The following is a 7,151-nucleotide window of genomic DNA, read 5'->3' as shown; positions in this document are numbered from 1 at the left end:
ATTTACACCTAGGGGTAAATATTTTACATCTCAGTCCCCAAAATGAGTGAAAACATGAATTATAAAAATTGTAATAAATGATAAGTTGTATGAACAGACATTTCTGATCGATTTGCGCATTAAACTGAGTATGATTTGGTTTTTATCCCGAAATAAAATTTACCTCGGTGAACAAAAATTGATCATTTTTACCTCGATGAACAAAAATTGGACAGATTTACCCCTCGGTGTAAAATTTATCCCGGTGAACAAAAATTGACCATAACTGTGTTTTCTGGAAAAAAATATACCGTTTCGATTTTTTTAGGAAAAATTTGTTTTTACCAATCCGTATCCCCTCGCACCTATCACTCTACGGGCATGGGCAGTACTTACCTTTACCGAAGATATTCAAATTCTCTGGTTCAACTAATCCCACGGGTATGAAACGACAACAACAATAACAAGTATTTTCAATGTAAACATAAGACGAGCTCTACTGACACGAAATTTGTGGTTATAGTTGAAAATTTCAATCACATAAGCGTATGTACGGCCGATAATCAAGTAGCTATTCTCGCAGACTGTATAAGTCCTATGCTAGTGTGTCTGTATTGTGTGTATATATTGACCACACAAATGTTTGTATGTACACAAATTTGTTATATGTATGACCAGATGACCACTAGAGGTAGGTCGAATGTTGTCGTCAATATTTTATAAATGTTGAAATAAATACTTACACACGGCAGATAAATTTAATGTCGAGTTGAATGAAAGTAATGATAGAATATGTGTGGTTTATTCTTCCACTTCATTGAAATCGTCAAAAAATATGTTTGTAATAAAAGAGTATTCGCATTTAAAATTGAATTTTTTTAACTTTATTTAACTTTAGTTTTATTGTAAGGATTTCTTGTTGTAATGTTATCATTGTGCAAAAATTCTGTTCCGTGAGTCTGGACAAAATTCAAGTTGAATTTATTAAAACTTATTCATTCAGGCCGAATTTATGTTTTATCTTAATTAACGTTCTAAAACGAATTCTGAACAAATGAACGTTTCAGCCAAGATAGAAATGGGTAATACTTTGCAGCCCCACTAACGCTAACATATAACTATGGGAAATTCTGAGCAAAAATTTCCCTAAAAAATTATTATGTTCAGGCGAGACGGCCACTATTACAAAAATGCATCGCAATTAAACCTAGAGAGAAGTGTTCCGTATTTTCTTCTATTCAAATTAAAGTTTTATTTTCAATATTCGAATTGTATACAATATACATTTCAATAAAACTTACAAGTCTCACATAAGCATTGGGTGTTACACTGGGATTTGCAAAAATTCTTTATGCGGGATCGATAGAGCAATCCTTGAACAACCATTGCCCCCTCCCCCAAGGAAAAAATAAAACTTTTTTGTCCGGAGGTCTAGTTTAGGATATATAAATAGTTCGGATGTTCGTTCGTAGAAAATGAAATGTTCGCAGTATCCATTCGTTGTTCATACGAACCAATGCCCCTGACAAGAACAAGTGGCTCCGAATATTTTAAAAATTTGCCAAAAACACCGTAAATGAGGAAAATGATATTTTGTTATTGTAGTGATTCTTATTATTTTTTTAAGGGACTTAATGGTAAAAATTGTTTGTAAATAGATTATTTCTTAAATCGCAAACAAATGTTTTGAGTCAATTACTGTCTACCTTTCTACCCCATCAATTTTCAGGCTGAATATTAACGAAAAAAGAGTTTTTTCCCAAATTTTTTCAAAAGAAAATGCAAAAAAAAAATTACCATTCAGTTTCATATAATTGGCAATAATCACTTTAACAATGAAAATTCAATCATTTGTTGATGATTTAAATTCTTATTGAGTTATAAAAAATTAATTTTGTAGTTTAGATGGATTACTGATCCAATATATGCTCATAGAGATTTCGAAATCACAGTCACTAAGACTATGATCAGGATGAAGGTTGGATGAGAATATTTTTTAAACAATGTAATAATATTTGATATCCAATAATAATCTAATCCGATATATGTTTGGTAAGAACTCTACTAAAAAATGTTTGGAAGTTGCGTTGGCTATTTTCGCAAAATATTCGATAAGTTCAAATATTTATTTTGATATTAACTAAATATCCTGTCAGACATTGCAAGCATTGTTTTCAACGTTTTTATTTTCGGATTGAAATGGTTTCGATTCGGCCTTTTGGACGAAAATCTCACTTGAATGCCAGTGCTGATCAGTTGCTCAAAGATTGTGTGCAAGTATTTCACTTGCATGCAATTTTGTTTCACAAGGTAAGTCATCCGTCTGTCAGAATGATCTATTTTCGAAAAAATCTACTCAAAATTCGAAAAATCGATTATTTTGACTACACGAGATATCTTGTGGACGTTCGCACTACAAATGTCGAGCAAAATAGCATGCAAGTGAAATACTTGCAACCAGCAAGCACTTGCCTGTCCAACTGTTCGACAACGTTCAAATTTTTAAGATTTTGAATATCTTCCAAACATTTTGTTTTCAATATATTGCAATATATGAACGAGCAAAACCCTCGAACAACGTTGTAACGTAAATGCAATTGTGTACTCAATTCATTTGCAAATGGTTTTGTCAAAATTAAAATTGGTCTTTAGTTTTCTCTTTTAAGCTGAACTGTTTAATTGATTTCAACTAATATCACAGTTTTAAACCTCTTTTGCATAAGTTTTGACAAAAACACTTTCGTGACATGCAAATTTTAATCATTGGTTTTCGTATTTAATTCATTTTTCGTGATTTCGCTTTGTTCATGATAAGTTTTCTCACCAAATACGGAAAAAATTGGAGCCGCATGTTCATGCACCCCGTTTGAATTTAATGTAGTCTAAGAATACGATGGGTTTCTGTGTTTAGTTGAGCGAATAATGTCTATCTTCCATTTTTAACTTTTTCTGAACGTTGTGACGATCGATTCAAGGATTTTGTAGGCGACTAAAACTTGGCAGTTTTTCGGTGAGCGTGTTTAAGCCTATATATGTGTAAAATTATCAAATGTAAATGACTTGTATGATATTATTCAGTCTGTGATTAGACGGTGAAATAAATAATAATATGTAAAAAAATCTATGTATGTTTTAAACGGGGAATCAAAATAGGAAACAGTAATTTAAAAGCAGTATTTACCGACTGGTCAAACGTTTATATTGATATTACTTGAAACGATGTCATTTGGATGTTGATTGCTGTAATTTTGGCGAGCCGAGCATTGCTATACAAAAGAAAACAATGGTTTATATGATCTATTCGTCGGATTGAATTATTCAATTGAATAGCCTTTTTAAAATATTCACTTACCACTTGTTTCTTTTCCCAAGATTTCATAGCTGACTTGTATTTTTCAAACTCATTGCACCAGTCTGAATATATTTTCTGATAGTCAGTACTTTTATGTGGTGGCGTACATCTGGTGTTCGCATATTTTAATATAAAGCAGAAAAAAAGAAAAATAATTTGGTTATATTTCTACAGGCATTTCCATGTTTACTTATTTTATGTTGGGGAAGGCGGGGCAGTATCATCCGTAGGGTAAACCCAGTACCAGTCATAATATCTCAAAAATGATATGTGTTCTGCCTCTCTTTTTTGCAATAAAATTGATTTTCGGCTCTATGAAAACTCTTTTTGGGCATCGCTGACGCTAACTACGGTTAGAAAGTTGCGTATGGCAGACACGTCATGTCATGTCTGGTCATGTCAAATTCAGAAACTGGTATGCATACGTCCGTTGAGTGTATTGTTCCTTGGTGTTATTTATTGTTTTTTTTTTCTTATAAAAAGCGCAAGTCATAATAATATGCAATGCATATTATGCATACATCGTATAAATTCGTTTTCATTTCGTTGTATTTTTAGTACATACAGACGATTCCCCGCACAAGAATGAATGAATTTCTTCCATACGGAACAATACATATTAGGGTGCCTAGTTTTTGGAAAATTTTGAAATCCATCGACGGCCCGCAAAAAAACTCTGGCATGCCTCAAAATAATCCAAAGAAACCATATCTTTACTCTGTTTATGTGGATTACAGGTTTCCGCAGAAAGCATATAGTTAGACGATTTGTCTATGAAACAATGAAACATCATTGGAGAGAAGGAAAGTAAATGCATCAATTGTATTTATTTACTATATTGTGTCCTACTGCACGGAGAAAACATAACCTCTAAATTTCATCGCAAACCGGGATAAACCATGTATTTAATGGTGTTTACGTATACAAATACGATAGAATTCATCGCAAAAGTATAAATATACTGTTTATCTCGGTTTGCGATGACACTTAGTGATTTGTCATAAATTTCTTTTGTGTGTGTACGGAACGACATTGCAGTAGGTGAGAGCACACAAACTACCTTGCGCCACACAAACTAACTAAAGATTAAGGACAAGCGAATCAGGGCTTAAGTGTCACAAATGTGCAAGTATTTGAACGAAGCGGCTGATCAGTTCAGAAATTCAACTAGCCGTGCAAACTTCATCATATCAGTACGCAACGTGTGGAACCAAATTGAAATACTGATCTACATACTTAGTAATAACTATGATTTTTACACAAAATACAGATAAATCCCGTGTATCATCTCCACTTGTATTGTTTTTTACATTGAAGGGCGTTGCACGCACCTTAACATTCACAATACAAACTCAATGCGAGTGGAGACGCCTTATGAAAAATGGCACAGATTGCTAGTGCTAAGGTTTATCTGTACTTTATTGTAAATTTAGCAACATTGATTGTGATATAGCCATTCGTTGAGTTTGTGATCGTTTTTGACCTATTATTTGCTAGCAAGATCGCTTTGCTACGCTCAGCCCCCTAATTTCGGATTGCGGCACTTTATTTCTCAAGTTAGTGTTGTCTCTAACTGTCCGTCCGTCCTTTTTGGAGAAGACGGACGAACCAATTTTTTGGTTCGTCCTTGAATAACAATAAGTAGTTGATAATTTGATAAGGAATGCGAATTTCGATGTGGCAATAACACCAATGGATTGGGATCACCGAATACTGTGCGGTAGTCACACTATACATCATGAATTATTTTAATGGTCCGTTCTTGCCCAAATGGTCCGTTGTAAAAGTCAAATGATCCGCTCTAAATGGGAAAATGGTCCGTAAGTCTTCATTAGTTTGTTCATGTTTTGACCTTTTCTTAACCCTCTAATCGTTTGTCGGGTGTACAACGCCCGAGGTGACTTTGCACCTCGAATAAAAGTACCAAAAAACGAAAAAACCACATTGAAATAGGTACCATTCGATAGCTTGAACCTTTAGCTATACGTCAGTGAAATTTCATGTGCATATGTGTAAGAATGTGTGAGATATTGCCTCCCACAACACATGTGCATGCGTTCGTTTCTTGGACTGTGATAAGAGATAACGATTTAAAGTCTTCGGCAAATATGTAGTACTAGAGGTCCTCTACATCTTCACTAAAGACAGATATCGCTTATCTCTTATCAGTTCCACAAAATTCACGGAACTGATAAGAGATAATTGATAGCTGTCTTCAGCAAAGCTGTAGAGCAGATTAGGTTCTACAACTTTGCTCAAGAAACCAAGTCATTATCTCTTATCAGTAACGCGAAAAATGATAAGAGAAATCTCGCGTTTTTCGCGGTTTTTCGCTTAACTGATAAGAGATAACGAAATAAAGCACGGGAAAAATTGTAGTACTTGTGGTCCTGTACAACTTTGCTGGAAACAGATGTCACTTATCTCTTATCAGTCAAGCAAAAAAAAATTATCAAAAACCCCATATGGTGGGAAATCTTTCGCGGTTTTTCGCGTATATTGCGTAACTGATAGAGATAAGCGATATCTGTTTTGGGCAAATTTATAGTGCCGGCTGAATGCTACAACTTTGCCGAAGACACCAATTCGTTATCTCTTATCATTTACGCGAAAAATCGCGAAAAACGCGAATTTTCTCTTATCATTTTCCGCGGAACTGATAAGAGATAAGGAGATGGTGTCTTCAAAAAATTGTACTACTTGACTTGCTCTACAACTTTGCTGAAGGCACTCATCATTTATATCTTGTCAATTCCGTGAAAAATGAGGAGCCGAAAATTCACGTTTTCGTGGTTTTTCGCGTATTTCGCGGAACTGATAAGAGATAAGCAATATGTTCTTCAGCAACGTTGTAGAGCGGGTTAAGTACTACAACTTTGTCAAAGACACTAAGTGGCTATCTCATATTACAATCAAGTTTTCATACAAAATGCACTTGGGGCGCTGTACGCCCCATGAAACGAAGTTAAGGTGTAAATGCAACAAACAATCAGAGGGTTAAGCATTTTCTCGAAATTTATTCTTTCAGAATGACTGAATTTAAACCAATTTTTCCGAACACTTTATTTCCCATATAAATGTTTTAATTTTTCGAACACTTGGTAGAGAACGAGTTAAATTTCGACATATTGGTAGACAGCGAAATAGCAAACATATTTTGCTGATTATTGCAAATATTCTTATTGCAATATGTAATCAGCTATCATCGAATGCACACTTTCATGTGTTGATTGTTCGCTTTTTATGAATCTGCCGAACACCGGACTTGTTTATAAATTCTAAAATGTTCTTCTAAAAAACAGTAATTCTTGTTGTGGCGTTCTTATACGTTAAATAAGCAGAAAAACGAGTATCACTGTGTCCAGTACTAAATTCAACATGTCATCGTTTAGAGCTCTTAAAACACTACACAAATAATAATTTGGCCTTTTGTAAGACATGATGAAATTTTGGTCTCGTCGTTTTTGACAATCAAAACAAGCTTCACAATTCAAAAATCGGTCATCTTTGGCATATTGGCATTTCCAAAAGCCTTGAAGTTATTTATTTGATTAATATATCATTCGAAAGCGACATGCTTCGAGCATCTAAGATGGGCCTACGCTTTAGTAGATTCAGTTTTTATCTTTATGGAAATGCATCAACCATATGACAACGCTGGACTGATTGTAGTTGAATAACAATTTTCGCCTCGCTACGCTCGCCTAATTTTAATTTTTCAACCACCTTAAATATGTTTGAATTTACTAGTTTAACTGTTAAAGGGCCAATAACGTGATTAACCGACATTTGTTTAAATAATCACTGGATCTTAGTATTT

The 7,151-nt window shown here is 34.1% G+C and overlaps 1 long non-coding RNA gene across 1 annotated transcript; it reads right to left on the bottom strand.

Moving 5' to 3' along the window:
* Positions 1 to 840: 840 nt before the first annotated feature.
* Positions 841 to 7,151, bottom strand: LOC129572324 (uncharacterized). The gene is made up of 3 exons (XR_008688432.1): positions 3,332 to 7,151; positions 3,161 to 3,245; positions 841 to 3,005 (listed from the first exon to the last, which is right to left on the bottom strand). It is a non-coding gene; the product is annotated as an uncharacterized LOC129572324 (long non-coding RNA).

This window comes from Sitodiplosis mosellana, unplaced genomic scaffold (genome assembly GCF_009176505.1).
Source record: "Sitodiplosis mosellana isolate CC-2019 unplaced genomic scaffold, AAFC_SMos_1.0 Smas_scaffold_4742, whole genome shotgun sequence".
NCBI classification, from domain to species: Eukaryota; Metazoa; Arthropoda; class Insecta; order Diptera; family Cecidomyiidae; genus Sitodiplosis; species Sitodiplosis mosellana.
This window is presented reverse-complemented; position numbering and strand designations above follow the sequence as displayed.